The sequence below is a fragment of the Eurosta solidaginis genome, chromosome 2 (genome assembly GCF_040869045.1).
Source record: "Eurosta solidaginis isolate ZX-2024a chromosome 2, ASM4086904v1, whole genome shotgun sequence".
Taxonomy (NCBI): Eukaryota; Metazoa; Arthropoda; class Insecta; order Diptera; family Tephritidae; genus Eurosta; species Eurosta solidaginis.
In genome coordinates this window covers 6,760,496-6,775,579 of record NC_090320.1, presented here as the reverse complement: position 1 = coordinate 6,775,579, position 15,084 = coordinate 6,760,496, and the positions used below count along the sequence as shown (strand labels likewise).

General features: G+C 35.6%; 1 protein-coding gene across 4 annotated transcripts in view; it reads right to left on the bottom strand.

Moving 5' to 3' along the window:
* LOC137239190 (serine-rich adhesin for platelets-like) overlaps window positions 1–15,084 on the bottom strand; it is a 294,241-nt gene that overhangs the window by 52,744 nt on the left and 226,413 nt on the right. For 2 of the 4 annotated variants that reach the window (XM_067764214.1, XM_067764215.1), the window contains one exon: window positions 13,865–13,914. The exons of the other annotated variants lie outside the window; for them this stretch is intronic. The gene's annotated coding sequence lies outside the window, so the exon portion shown is untranslated. The remainder of the gene's footprint in view (window positions 1–13,864; window positions 13,915–15,084) is intronic. 4 annotated transcript variants of the gene reach the window in all.

The following is a 15,084-nucleotide window of genomic DNA, read 5'->3' as shown; positions in this document are numbered from 1 at the left end:
CCACTGTGGTGAACCAACATAAAAATTGTGTGTTGTAATAGCGATCGTAAAAGTGTCTATGACACGATCATAAAAATGTAGAGAGCGCTAAACAATAATAAAAGCAGAAAATAGGCGAAAGGGCAAACTATTAACGACTTTTTATTATTTACCTGAATTAAAATATAAAAGAGAATATCAAATTGTGTACGGAAAGTTATGATCTCTAAACACCTTTGATATAAAGATAAAAGCAAACCTACAGGTACATACATATGTATTGTAGGGAATCAGCTGAAAATTATTTCATGTACTTAAGTGCAAGACCCAATAAACTGCAATGAAATGTTTTCCAATATAAGAAAAAAAAAGAGTAAAGAATAAAGTTGTTTAACAGCGGGAGGTGGTTTGACACAACGAAGTAAATATATAAATTATTTTATTAATGCCACATAAAAACTATTTGAGCATTACATCTTACCAATAACATATCGTTAGCTTAATGTGAAAATGTGCTAAGCCAACTTTAACGAATTTTACAGGAGACAATAAAAACTGAATAATTTTTGAAATACACTTCTTTTTTCAAAACTGTGAATGAGGAAGCCTCAATTGCAATGCTTTTGAGTGTAGAAGCTTTGAAAGAGATAAATAAAAATCATGTATGCCATCCCAGCAGCTATTTTATGACTTAGCACAATTTCCGCACTCAAAACAAATTTTTTCTCCTGACTTAGCACTTTTTACTCAATATGTTTTCCCATCACTCCTCCCCTTTAATGATTGAAATATAACACTAAAACTATATATTTCACAAATAATACTATTTATTTGTCAAACCATTTCTAACGGTTCTGTTCTGGACTCTTTTGGCGGATAGTGCGCAGACAATAATTTATTTTTAAATTCAAACAAATGCTGTGTTGTCTTACTCCAAAAAAAAAAAAAAAAAAAAAACTGCCACATACTTTATCTACAAACTAAATGCTAAATCTCTTAATCGTTGGCCAGAGAGTAAACAGTTGGGTGTAATTTTTGACTCCAAACTCTCTTTTTCTAGTCACATTGGCTCATTGCTTTAAAATTTGTTGCAATGGTTGGCTTCGGTAGACGTAACACCAGTGACTTTAAGGACCCTATGACGTTAAATCCACTTTATATATCCTTGGTCAGAAGTGGTCTTGAATATTGCTCAATAATATGAAATCCTTTCTGTGAATCTAACTCCTATAAATTGAGGGAGTTCAAAAAATGTTTACAAATATTGGTTTACGTATGCTTCACTGACCAGACTGCCCCCCCATCACATACAAGCAGGCGCAAATTGCTTGGCCTTCAGGCTTTGCATGACAGAAGAATTTTTATCTCACTCATGCTTGCCTATAATGTAATAAACTTTAGCACGAATTGCTCTGATGTATCTAATTTGTTCATTCCATATATTCCACTTCGTGATGTTCGGCATAATAGATTACACAGGCCGACGGCATCTCAGACCAAGGAACCGGACTATATATTTTCGAAGCATTTTGATGCGATGAATCGAAATCTGGCCTCAAAATTGCTCTATCAGCTCGAGTTTTCAAGATATCCAAACCTAAAAGTACAAAAAACACCGTTTTTGCCCATATTTGAGGTTATGTAGCCTTGCAGTTGTTTTCTTTCACCAAAATTAAAGGATGGCATCTTTGAATACAAGTCTTATTCTTTTAAATGGCGTTGAGTTTGCTCAAATATCATTTTTTCGCTGAGATATCGTATTCTGAAATTTTGTGGTGTGGTAGGAGTGGTTTCTAGGGGTTTGGGAATACGGAAGTTGATGGGTTAACAGTTAAGTTAGTTAGCCCACTTGATTTTTTATTACCGACCTTTAGTTGAAAACAATAATTTCCTTTAAGCTGGCTCTAGGTCATATGTATTAACCACTTGATTATTTTTGTTTTTATCTCTAATATATTTCAACCTCCACCAGAGATCGTCATCAGGGATTGGCTGTTAAATAGACAGCATATATTCAGTTCGAGATGTTGTTTAGAAGTTCTAAATATATTGGAGATAAAAACAAAAACAATCGTGTGGTTAATACATATGACCTAGAGCCAGTTTAAAGGAATTTATTAAATAAGACTTATTTTAGGAAAATATGCGAGTAAACGCTGTCCCCAGTGCTAAGTGGGTTAGCCTGCTTGCGGTAAGAAAGGGGTGGTTTCTAGGGGTTAGGGCTGTGTGTGACTTGGTACCCAAGGGCTAGATAGTGTAGGGGTATGGTGAGTTAGCAATCTTATGGTGTGTGACAAAATTTTAAGAGAAATAATACTCAATTCAAGAAAATTAATAATCGACTATATCATGTCTATGTTATCTCAGTCGATTTTCAGGTGTAGGGAAATTTATAAACATGAAAATTTCAAAATGCGATATCTCAGCGAAAAAAATTATATTTGAAACTCAACACCATTTGAAAGAAGAAGACTTATACTTAAAGATGCCATCCTTTAATTTTGGTGAAAGAAAACATCTGCAAGGCTACATAACCTCAAATATGGGAAATAACGATGTTTTTTGTACTTTTAGGTTAGGATATCTCAAAAACCATAGCTGATAGAGCAAGATCAGATTTGGATTCAGCGCATCATATATCTTCGGAAATATATAGTCTGGTTTCTCGGTCTGAATAAAGGTTGAATTTTGTCGGCCTGTGTTATTTATCGAAATAACTCATAAAACGAATTATGCTATTAATGAACCTATAACTAGGACTATACATCTACATAGCAAATATATTCAGTAGAGTTATTAATTTTAGTAACAGCTTATATAAGTTTAAGCTTGAAATGTTTTCTATTTTTAACTAGTCTGTAAGAAAGCATGGAGTTAACCATGTTGTAAAAATTGAAGTAGATTATGGTCAGCGCAAAGTATTTATCAAACACCAAATGCATGTCTCAATTGGGTGAATCCAATTTCAAGGGGTTGCGTTGGCAACCTTCTCAAGGAGTTGCCAGCGCAATATATAGCTTCTCCAACCCAATTATCAACCTCGCCTACCCGTGGCGACCTCAAATTCCTCATGGAGCTAGGGGTGGGGAGGGCGGGATGTCCTGGAAGTTTTAATGTGGTCGAATAAATCGTTCCCGAGATGGTCGGGCTAGTACCTTAATAGTGCTTTGTTACCGGAACGTACCGGATCTATATCCGGCAAATGACCATAAACATCGGCCCAAAGCCTTCGGGGAGTGTCTTTATCGTTAATACAACAACAACAACAACAAAGCATGTACTTTTAGACTGAATGAATTAAATAAGTAAGTAAAATGCGCGCACAAAGAAATGACTAGTAATTCAGATTGATATTACTGACTGGTTGACTTAGCACATTTTTTTGAACAACTGACGACTTAGCATATTTACACATCATTGCCCACAGCACGTAAAAGTAAAAAATAAAAATTTTTTTTTTGTGATCGGTGTATTTTGAATTCAGTTTTAAAACTGCATTAAAATACAATTTTTCAAAAAAAGTGACTTAGCACATTTTCACATTAAGCTAACGATATGTAGCAATCTAAAAGGCTTTTCAGTTAAGCAAAGCGTTAAATTGAAATGTTAGTTATAAATCCAAAACCAATCAAAGGTTCTAAACATGAGTTTAGAAACTAGTCGAATCCTACATAAGTTATGCATATTACATGGCGATTAAAAAATTACATATGTTATAATTTTACAAGGGCTTAGCAAGGGGTCAGATATAGAAAAACGTTTTCAGGGGGGATCTTGGAGTTCTTTAAGATAGCAAATCAACATAAAGCTTTTACTCCATTTCGTCAGCATCAATAGTCAACTCTCATTGCTCGGCACCACAGTCCATTCCGAAAACTTATTTTATAAAACACAGGATCCGTAATACGTGTTACGATCCGTGATCGGAACTCATTTTTTAAATCACAATAGCTCAGAAATGGTGGATCGGATTAATGGCATATGCGAACAAGCGACAAATAGTACTCGTTAGATCCATAACTTATTATAATTTTTAGAAATAATTTGACAGTTGCATAGTTATCGCTTTGATCGCTTTGATACGGACCCAGACTTTATTCGGACCGAAAATAGGTATATAAACTTTTAAACCGGTCTCCTGGGACAAGACTTTATTAACGACTTCGCTCTGAAGCGGCCTTATTAATAGAATGTCTGAGATACGGCGTTCCTAAGAAAACTATTACGTTACGACCGTGCTATTAGGATAGGTCGATATATCGCATACAACGATTGTTCAGACAAGATGTTTTACTTCATTTATATAAGGCATACATTGTTGTTTAATAAAATTGTTAAGATAGGTCGTATATAAAATATATGTACATATATCCCATACAACAGATAAGTCAGAATTTATAAATTTTCGAAATTTCAGACCCTTATCACTTGTTACAATCAGTGACTAAAAACTATTTTCACTCAAGCATTAACTATGCAATTGTCAAACTATTTCTAAAAATTATAAATTATAAAGTTACGGATCTAACGCATACTCTTTGTCGCTAGTTCGCATATGCCATTAATCCGATGCACCATTTCAGAGCTATTGTGATTTACAATATGAGTTTCGAACACGGACCGTAACACGTAATACAGGCCCAAATTTTCTTTACTAATTTTTTCGATATCAATAACATTTCAAAAATGTTTTTGTTTTCGCTGTGCGGACTATGCCCGTATCGTGTTATATGATCACGGATCAAAAACCAGTTTCACTCAAACGATAAATAAGCAACTGTCAAAATTTTTATGAAAATGATAATACATTATAGATCTAATGAGTACACGATGTTACTTGATCACGTATGCCACTAATCCGATTCCCGATTTACGAGCTTTTGGGATTTGAAAAATTGATTTCGATCACGGATCGTATAACACGATATGGCCCCTGGTTGAGAGATACAAGAAGAAAAAAGAAGAAAAGATGTAGTCAAACATCTTGTGCTTATTAATACCGATTTCTATAGCAATAAATACGTGTTAGAAAAGGGCTAAAGAGTGAGCTTAAACTGATATAAAGCTTAACTGCTTCTTTATTTTTAAGCGTTTCTTCCTTATTCAATGGAATAACAGCAAAATACGAAGGTCATTCAAAGCAGATGACCCACTTAAAACCCGCAGTCATCCATTTAAAGATGTTGGCTTCCTGCTATTACTACACTTAGTCTAGATCTAACCTGTAAGTGGAAATGGCCACCGAATTCAGGGACCAGAATTCTCCATAACATAATTCCAAGCTCTGTGGAGTTTATCGACTCTTAAATTTGCTGATACAGAGGAAAAGTAAATGATTTGTGTTGTTTTATCCTTTAGACAAGATAAGCGCATCGGTTTCCACTGCAGGCTATTGTGAATTTGTTTGTGTTCTTCATGGGCTTATATTCATTACTTGGATCTGAACAAAAAGCTCATTCTCGTAGGAGGAAGGAAAGTAAGAGCACTTCTCATGGGCTATCTTCGATAATGTCTTATTATTATGTACACCGCCCAAACTCTCTCATAGGTTATTCACGGCAATTGACACGCTCATACTTTACTACGAGGTCTTTATTTGGTGGACATACACTAAAAATGACGTACTAATACACAAACCTTGAGAGGGTATGCAGATTATCAGAGCCTAGCATAACGGGAGCTCTGAAAACTACTACACCACACATCCTACCTGCAGACCTATTGGCCAAGAAATTAGCGCTAGCAGCTGCTACAAGGCTGAAGGCCTCTGGGTAGCTTGAGTGCCGGCCGTATGGCCACAGCAGTATAAAATAAAAATAAATAAATGTAAGGCGCGATAACCTCCGAAGAGATCTAAGGCCGAGCTTCTCTTCCAATTTGCGTCGTGCTCCTCTTGATTTTTCCCTACAAATTGGCCGGACGGGACCTACATGTTTTATGCCGACTCCGAACGGCATCTGCAAGGCAGATGAGTTTTCACTGAGAGCTTTTCATGGCAGAAATACAATCGGAGCGCTTGCCAGACACTGCCGAGGGGCGACCCCGCTTAGAAAAATTTTCTTCTAATTGAAAAATCTTATTTCTAAAATTTTGATGTTGCTTTGCCCGGGAGTTGAACCCAGGGCATACGGTGTGATAGGCGGAGCACGCTACCATCACACCACGGTGGCCGCCATTAAATATAGGGTGATCGGACTGCATGGTCCTGAGTCTGATTTTGGGGCCCTACCGCTACAACAACAACAACATTTTGGGGCCACAATAAAGTCGGATGGTAGGCGCAAGGGTACGAAAGGGAAAACATTCTATACACGTGTATACCGATGATTCCGAATTAACGCACAGCGTTGGATCTGCTGTTTACTGTGATCCAAAAATAAGTAGGCAACTAGATCATTGTAGTGCAATTCAGGCGGAGACCTTTATTGACCGGTCAGTTCAACTTAACCTGTATGTTATTATTTTTCTCGCATACTTGAAAGAGTCTACAAAGGTCTTTTGACAATGAAAATGTGCATAATTGTAATAAATTAACTTTAAAGAAAAATGCATTACTTATAAATATTAACGTACCTATGCAGTAATTTGATATTTCCTCAAATTGTCATACGAGTACGCTGCTAACACAACAACAATAATACGCCAACGCCATTCATAAAGCAATGCTTAAATTCGAAAACTCAGCAAATGTCACGTGCTCATGTCAAACACAAAGTGACATTTTACAACTTTTTTCTATGGAAGTGAGTTGTGATATTTTTTTACTTCTGAGTAATTTTATAACAAATTAAAAAAAAATTAGCTCTGTGGCTTTTGTATTGTTAATGAATAATTTGAATGCATACATACAAGCTGTGTTGTCCACTAAAAAAAGCCTTTGAAAATATTAAAAAATCTTGCGCCATTAAATTGTACAATAAATAATATTTATAAGCGCTGCATGTGACAGTTCCCTAGCATGTGTCATAAAAAGTTAAAGTAAGATATAAAAACAGTAAAAAGTGTCATAAGCAAATGGAAATGCCGCAACTTGACTTTTCAAAAGAAAAGAAAAAACCGTTAATTTTCTTATGCGCCTGTGTTTGCTTTGGTTTAGAAAAGTGTATAATTTCTTTGACCTTTCGTTAATGTGCGAACAATGAGTTGGAAAACGGTAGGTGAGCAGCTGTACAAGTGCATATAAGCAGCTCTTCACAGCGAAACACCGAATGCAGCACTGCAGGCGTTCTTTGAAAATGCGTGTATTTCACAGTAAAGATTCGATTGAGTGTCAAGTGCGTTCTGTTATATAAATTAGAATTTTACAGTTATTCTCAATTTCCAACAGTTATTACTTATTTATAAATTTATTTACGCTAGCCGAGTGCTATTCAGCCTTCCACGAATACCTGTGGCGTAATAAATCAAAATTGTTCCACACCTAACTATTTTATTATGTTGAAATTTTCTTTTGTTTCCTAAATTGTGCCAAAGCATATTTTTATGCATTCAAAATTTGATTACATAAAAAGTGTTTCTTCTTAGAATTTAGTGCTATTTTTTACTGTCGATCAAAATTCATATGCTTGATAGAATGCGGTCAATTTGATTGTCAAATTTACACATACAATGTACTGTCATCAATCTTTCGTACAAAGGGCGCACATGCGCGTAGCTTTACAAAGCTCAACATTCAGTTGATTCAAAAGATTTGAGTCAAATCGTTGCTGCTGGTATTTGAAATCTTTTGAAACCTCAATTGTAGTCATATGCAAGTATGGTATCATTTATCAGTGCAGTATTTTATGCATTAAACTTATGTGTTGTAATTTAAACAAACTTATTGGGGTCAAAGTGTTGGATATCAATTCTTGTAAATCCAAATAATATTGTGACGAATTTAGGGAAATTCCGCTTATTTTGCACCTTCTGCTAACGTTCGAATCGCTAAACTGTTGAATAAATCACTCCAATATTCAGTATTGCAAACTGGTCTTTATTTAGATTACTTTGGGAGTAGTACTTCACTACCAAAAGCGTGCTTTAATCAAAACTGATTAGTTATTACTCAGCTTGCGCTGCTTTTACACTCTTGGTTTCCTCTTTCATCCATTTCTCCTAAGGTCTAGTAATTTCGCGAACAGTTGTACCTAATGCTTGGTAATTGGGCTATAAGCGTGTGTATGTGTGCGTAACTACTTCGGCTAATAACTACATGTATGTATGAGATGAGATATCTCACCTTTCATGTATGTTTGTGTGTAAATGATGATTGAAGTGTTCATGTACACAAGTGTGGTTTTTGTTGTTGCGTGATTATTTACTAACAGCCTATTGATGTCAACATTCGCAACAATATATATAAGTAAATTTCATAAAAATCGCTGACTTCGTACCCGCCTCACCAAACTTTAAGATGGTTTACAGTTTTATGTTCGCAGTTGCTCCTTGCTCCGAACTCCTATTTTGAGGGAATTAGAAGACGAAGCTTCTGCATAACATAAGACGAGCCAATATTTTAGTATGACTTCGACCAAAAACTACTCAAAAAAGTAAGGCAATGGCAGTTCATTGGCTGTAAGTTAGTTAATATTTCATAAAAAATATACATTCGCAGAACTTTGTGCCCAACCGAGAATGGCCCGTTTTGTAGCTTGAGGCTTTTATTTCTCCCCATCTATATTTTTGTATATATTCGCAAGAACTTATTCAAGAGTAAAATAGACAATCAGTATGATGCCCTGTTACTCGTGATGTACCAGTTTTCAACAAAACAGCTGCTTTAACTTATGAACATATCAGTGAGCTGCAATTATTCATCTTTTAAGGTTATTAGCGGACTAAGCAAAAAATGAGTATTAGTGCGTATGCAAACAAAGAATATCAAGCACTTATATCCACTAACACTCATTTACATAATCATGCTTCGTAAAATGGAATAACCGCTCATAAGTCACGAAACAGTTCAGTACTCAATTGACTTATGTGCAAGAAAGTCAACTCTGTTATACGAAAACACTAATTGGAATAAGCAAGACTGATAGTGCAATAAAATTAAGAAAGTCATATCAGTATTCTGACTCTAGCAACACAACGATGAACCCGAAACTAAACTGAATACAGCGCCAAAGTAAAACCGATGATAAACGAAGTATACAGTGTATTACACACGAAATCAAAGTGCTACTGAGTTAAAGCGATTATGACATCAGTTTATACTCAACAATGTCATATATGTATGAGACATATGTGTTACGGGGCACTCGTATGTATTTTCTATTTTATGTGCTAATCACTAATAGTATTTGTCTGTACTTGACTAAGTACAGATTTAGACACAATTTTTTGGCTCATGACTAAGTGCACTAATTTTATTAGTACTGAAAGCAGATCTCTGGAACATATATAGGTACGAGTGAAAGATTTATTTTTAAAATCCCGGTCAGGCTGTCGATAGGCCTAGTACCCAAAAATCCAACTGTGTTTCCTGCTGTCCTAGCGCCCGCAAAGATATTGTAACTGCAGTTTATTTTAGTTCCAAAAGGAAGTTTGTTTCCTTCTTATCCAAACATGACAATAAAACCTAGTTATTCTTCGACCATCCTAAGCAGCTAATCAACTACGCGTGCTCTTTGGAGACCATCGGAACTCGACTTATTCCGCCTTTATCAAGTTATATCGTAGTATATTGGATATAGCCTGACTTTCGACGAGCTTTGTCGTTACATTGATCCCTGAGGCTTTACTGCTCTGAAGCAGTTTAGCTGCTTTCTCTATGACAGGGACCTCCTCTTGGGAGACACTGTAAGAGTCAAGGTGTTGGACTGATTGATTGATCCGCAGATGAATTTTGAGCCGTGTATGTGGAGCCTTATGTGCATAACACAGTCTAAGCCCTCATTCCCCCTTTGAAGGCAATGCTATCTTTCAACCCCTATTTAAGTGCTGCACACTACACCTGATAGTCTCAGGTATGCTAGCCTAGCACTTTTCCAACGATCAGCTTATTGCTCATTTTGTGTTTGTGTAGCGCCTTTGATCAAAAGTTCTCTTGCAGGTATAACATGCTGCTAGAGCTTTTGACCTCTCCTTCATGATTATTTTTCAGCTTAATTTAGTGTTGAGAGGACATTTGTTTTTAGGAGAGAAAAACAGGCAAACGTTGGACAGTATGTTCACCACGAACCAAGTTTCCAATTGAGCACGTGTCTTCACTGGTGCCAACACTAAGAGAATAACATGCCCCTTTACAGTACAAGTGATACAGTGTCTTCTTCGAGAATCCCAGGATCCATAGCTTTAGATGAGGAGGTTTATACTTCTAAATATGGCATACGCTTTGCTTTGTAGCAACGAAAAATTGGCTGCAGCATGCAATTTAATCGCGGATGAAACGAGGTGGTTGAAGAAATCTTGACAGATGGTGAAATCGCAAAGGTAACTAGACAACGGTAAAATGTCAAAGCATGAGCTTGAGATCTAACTTCTCAAATCAAGCTTAGTTCAACTTTAACATCATGTGCTGAAACTTGGGATTACACAACTTCCTGGAGAAGTATATGACAAAATAGCGCAGGCGCGATCGGTATTTAAATAGTAGACGATTTCCTACGCAGTGTTCTAGCCAAAATCTAGATACAAACGAAAATCTATAGATTTTGTTAGAAAAAAATCTAAACCTTCGGCATCTTAAAAAACCAGGAAACTGGTCGGGCCTTTCGTGAATCACGAATTCATAGAGATTTTTCCACCTTTCAATTAGAGATGCTCAGGCTATCTCATATATTAGAAAAATTCATAAGACAGTTTCGTGTAATTGTTGTATCTATTCTAATCGCAACAAGTAAATAACAATAATTGAATAATATCCGCTAATAGTAAGTTGATTACATTATTATAGGTGACATCTAACTAACACATTAATTAAGCAATTAAAAATCAATTTATACAGGTTATAAGGTTTTTATTTCTTATCCATATTGTGATGAATATTAGCAACGCTAAGGGATACTATCACCTCTAAGCCAATACTAAACAGTGACTTGTATGCACATCAATAAATCAATCATTATGTCTATACATATGTCCATACAAGCAGCGGAGAGCAACGCACAAACACATGCATATACCTGAGATACTCCCAAAATTAGGCAATAATTTGTGCAAGTATCACTCACATATACACGCGCATATGAGAAGCTATAAACGTAGTTATAGCTGGTAATTTTATAGCTGGTAACTAAGTAGTAAATTCTAGAAATAAAAGCGCCTAGAAATATGTCAACGAGGAAGCCAAACAGTATAAAAGCAGCAACAGTTGAGGCGCGAAAATCAGTTTGATTTAAGCAAGCTATAGGTTGCGGAGTATAAGTGTTATTGTGAATTACTTTAATAAAGGCCATTTTGCATTATTGAATAGTGGAGTTATTTATTCAACAGTTTAGTGATTCGAACGTTAGTAGAAGGTTGCAAATAAGAGGAATTGCACTAAGTTCGTTACAATATATTTCTGACAACAAGCTATACCAACCAAAGTCATTTTTATTTTATTTGCAGGCAATAATTTTAAAAGTTCGAAGTTTGAGTTTATCTTAGTTTTTTTTAGTAAAGGTTATGAAAATGTATATGAAATTTAAGAATACAGATTCCAATGGTGTTAATAACTTAACTTTATCCCAAATTGACTTTGGCTGTTGTTGTCTGATATCACAAATGCATCTATCTATTGTGACATTGGGATTATGGCCCAGTCTTTCCGTTAGAGTTTAAACCTCAGTTAAAGTTCACTTCAGTTTAACCCTACCACTTCGGCCGCCTAAGCTGTGACGAGCAGTTAACGAATAAGGTGGCAAGGTTGAGCTCTAGTAAACTTTAACTGAAGTTTAAATTCGAATTGAAAAATCAGGTCTCATACTGAAAAAGAATTGAATGAGCTAGTAGGAGATAGCAGCTTAAGAATATGCTATTAGGCCAATGAATATATCCAGAACAAAAGAATATTCACAAAATACAATAAAACCATTGAGATTCAGCGCTATTATTAGTCACAATTAACATTCGTGGATGTTAAGCGGTCAATAACCTCAAAAGTTAAATGGATGTCAGATCCACTTTGTTATAAAATAAAATTAATCCTTACAATTTCACATGCATATGAATGTAGGAATACTAAGTAGGAAGTGCTAAGAATAATAAAGACTTCTTCAAAAAAGAAGAAAACAAAACAAAAATTACTTGAAGTCGAAACCTTCTACAATTTAACTTTAGAAGTACAACACATTGATAGATTACTTTTTGTTTTCCAACACGTTTATTTTATTCCTTTTTAGAGTACAAAAAAAAGAATAAAAAAATTTAGCATTCGCACGAAAGTAATAAAATCTCAGTCTGCAACTTCCAATATACAAAAATGTGAGGTTAGGAGGCAGTCACAATTTTTACACCAACAACTTTTCATGTTAGTTTAATTACTTAAATTTCTTGGGACAGTTTCATAACTCTTAATCACTGCATACTTTTTTGGTGTTGAAAGATGCAATAGTAGCGTGCCAGATAGGACTCTTGTTTACAATCGATTATTCGGCTAGTCTACAACAGACGTATAAGATGAACAGACGATTAAAATTCAGGATACAAAAATCCAATCGAATAGTCAAATGTCATTTATCGAGTGCAAAGAACTAGTCGATTAAATATATTACATTATTTTAAGAAATCTGATGCTAGCCTACCACACCAAAGGTCTCGGGCAATATCAAGATTCTTTAGAAACATTTTTTCTAACTCGCTGCTCAGCAGCTATCAGTTCTCAGCGAAAATACTTTGCAGATGTCGTTCGGGGTCGGCATATAACATGTAGGTTCCGTCCCGCCAATTTGTAGGATAAGAAAAAAAGTAATACGATGAAAATTGAAAGAGAAGTGCTCCTTGGAGGTATTTCGCGCCAAGTATTTGCTTTTTTTATTTTATTATTTAAATATACAAATAAATACCAGTAGTATATAAAAAGGAGATTTAGGGAATATGTTCCCCTTGGAAGAAGGAAAGCGAGTTTTTTGTGATTCTGTATTCAATGAGACAAGTGTCGCTATCGTAAAATTTTTTTTATCATTACGGGTTTTTTTAAAGTTAAAATCGCCACTATATCATTTTCGTTTCGGTACTGTTTCCGGATAGTTTTATAGTTCTTTCGGAGTCATTTAAGTATAATTCGCGATTATCTTCTGCTCATTTGAGTTCTGTTTTCGTAATCATTTCGGGGCGAGTTCGGTGCTTTGTCGAAATAAATTTGATATTGTTCTTGGAATTATTTCTGCATTATTTCGGGATTGCTTAGGGAACTATATTGCGACTATTGTTTTTGCAAAAATTTCGATACCATTTTGAGACTGTTTCGACTTTGGGATGACTGTAGGCATGGGTATTTTTGGCGAGGACCATTTCAGAATTATTCAATTTTATGTTTAAATTTGTTTCGGGATTGTTTTACGGATCTTTTCGGAAATATCTCCGCATCATTTCATGATTATACCCGGAACATTTCGGGTTTGGTTTTTGCTTTCATTTAGAAGCTAATTATTAATAATTTCGGTACTGTTTCGAAAGCGTTTCCGGGACGGTTTAGAGTTTATTTTTTTAAGATCATGTCGGAACTGGTTCGGAGGTGGTTCTGCGCTTACCTACCAACCAGAAATACATCTTTTGAGCTGAGCTTCAGTGCGACTTAGTTTGGTACATGGTATATTGAGCATAAGATTAAATGTTGTGTTATTCAAAAGTAAAAGCTTTTCGGGAGGAGAATAGTCAAAGAGTTCAGTTTGAGTTTTGGTCGGAAAGAGCATTGTTCACTACGGAGAGGCGTAAGGAGAACGTTGCTCAACTCAAAAATCCACACATTTTCACTTACCTATACGATTAAGAAACCTTAACTGTTTTTAGTCCAAAGTTATAACCAACCTGCAATGAAAAAAAAAAAAAATGAAAAAAAGTTATTTTTTCGTATTTAAGGGCTAACATTTAAAAATATCTTTTACTATATTGAAAAAATTCTTATATGTATATCGTCAGTGGAAAACGCGTATCAAACACGTATACTATCTCTATTCTGAGGCTTCTGCCATCAAGTCATTTCTTCCGATGCAAACCTCGATCCAGATGGTACGAGCTATGTAAAAAAGCGTACTGTTTCGGAACAAAGTAGTTTAGGTCTCTCTTACGCTGTGTTGTAAAAGTTTATTAGACGGTTTTGCACTTTCACTGACGACATCTAAGTACGTATGTATTTTATAGCTCAGTCTGTGCTTTAAGAAAATGTTTGTACCTTAAACTACATAGCAATTTCTTATTATAAATTTATATTTTTATCTCAAAATAAATGCTATCAAATAAGGTTTAAGGGTAAATAAAAACAAGTAAGGAAGGCTAAGTTCGGGTGTAACCGAACATAACATACTCAGTTGGGAGCTATGGAGACAAAATAAGGAAAATCAATCTGGGGTAACCCTGGAATGTGGTTGTATAACATGTGTATCAAATGAAAGGTATTAAAGAGTATTTTAAGAGAGAGTAAGCCATAGTTCTATGGATGAACGCCATTTAGGGATATCGCCATAAAGGTGGACCAGGGCTGACTCTAGAATTTGTTTGTACGATATGGGTATCAAATGAAAGGTGTTACTGAGCATTTTAAGAGGGAGTGGGCCTTAGGTCTATCGGTGGACGCCTTTTCGAGATGTCCCCATTAAGGTGGACCAGGGGTGATTCTATAATGTGTTTGTACGATATGGGTATCAAATGAAAGGTGGTAATGAGTATTTTAAAAGGGAATGGGCTTTAGTTCTATAGGTGAACGCCTTTTCGAGAAATCGCCATAAAGGTGGACCAGGGGTGACTCTAGAATATGTGTGTACGATATGGGTATCAAATGAAAGCTGTTAATGAGTATTTTGAAAAGGAATGATCCTTAGTTCCATAGGTGGACGCCGTTTCGAGATATGGCCATAAAGGTGGACCAGGGGTGTCTCTAGAATGTGTTTGTACGATATGGGAATCAAATGAAAGGTGTTACTGAGCATTTTAAGAGGGAGTGGGCATTAGGTCTATAGGTGGACGCCTTTTCGAGATATC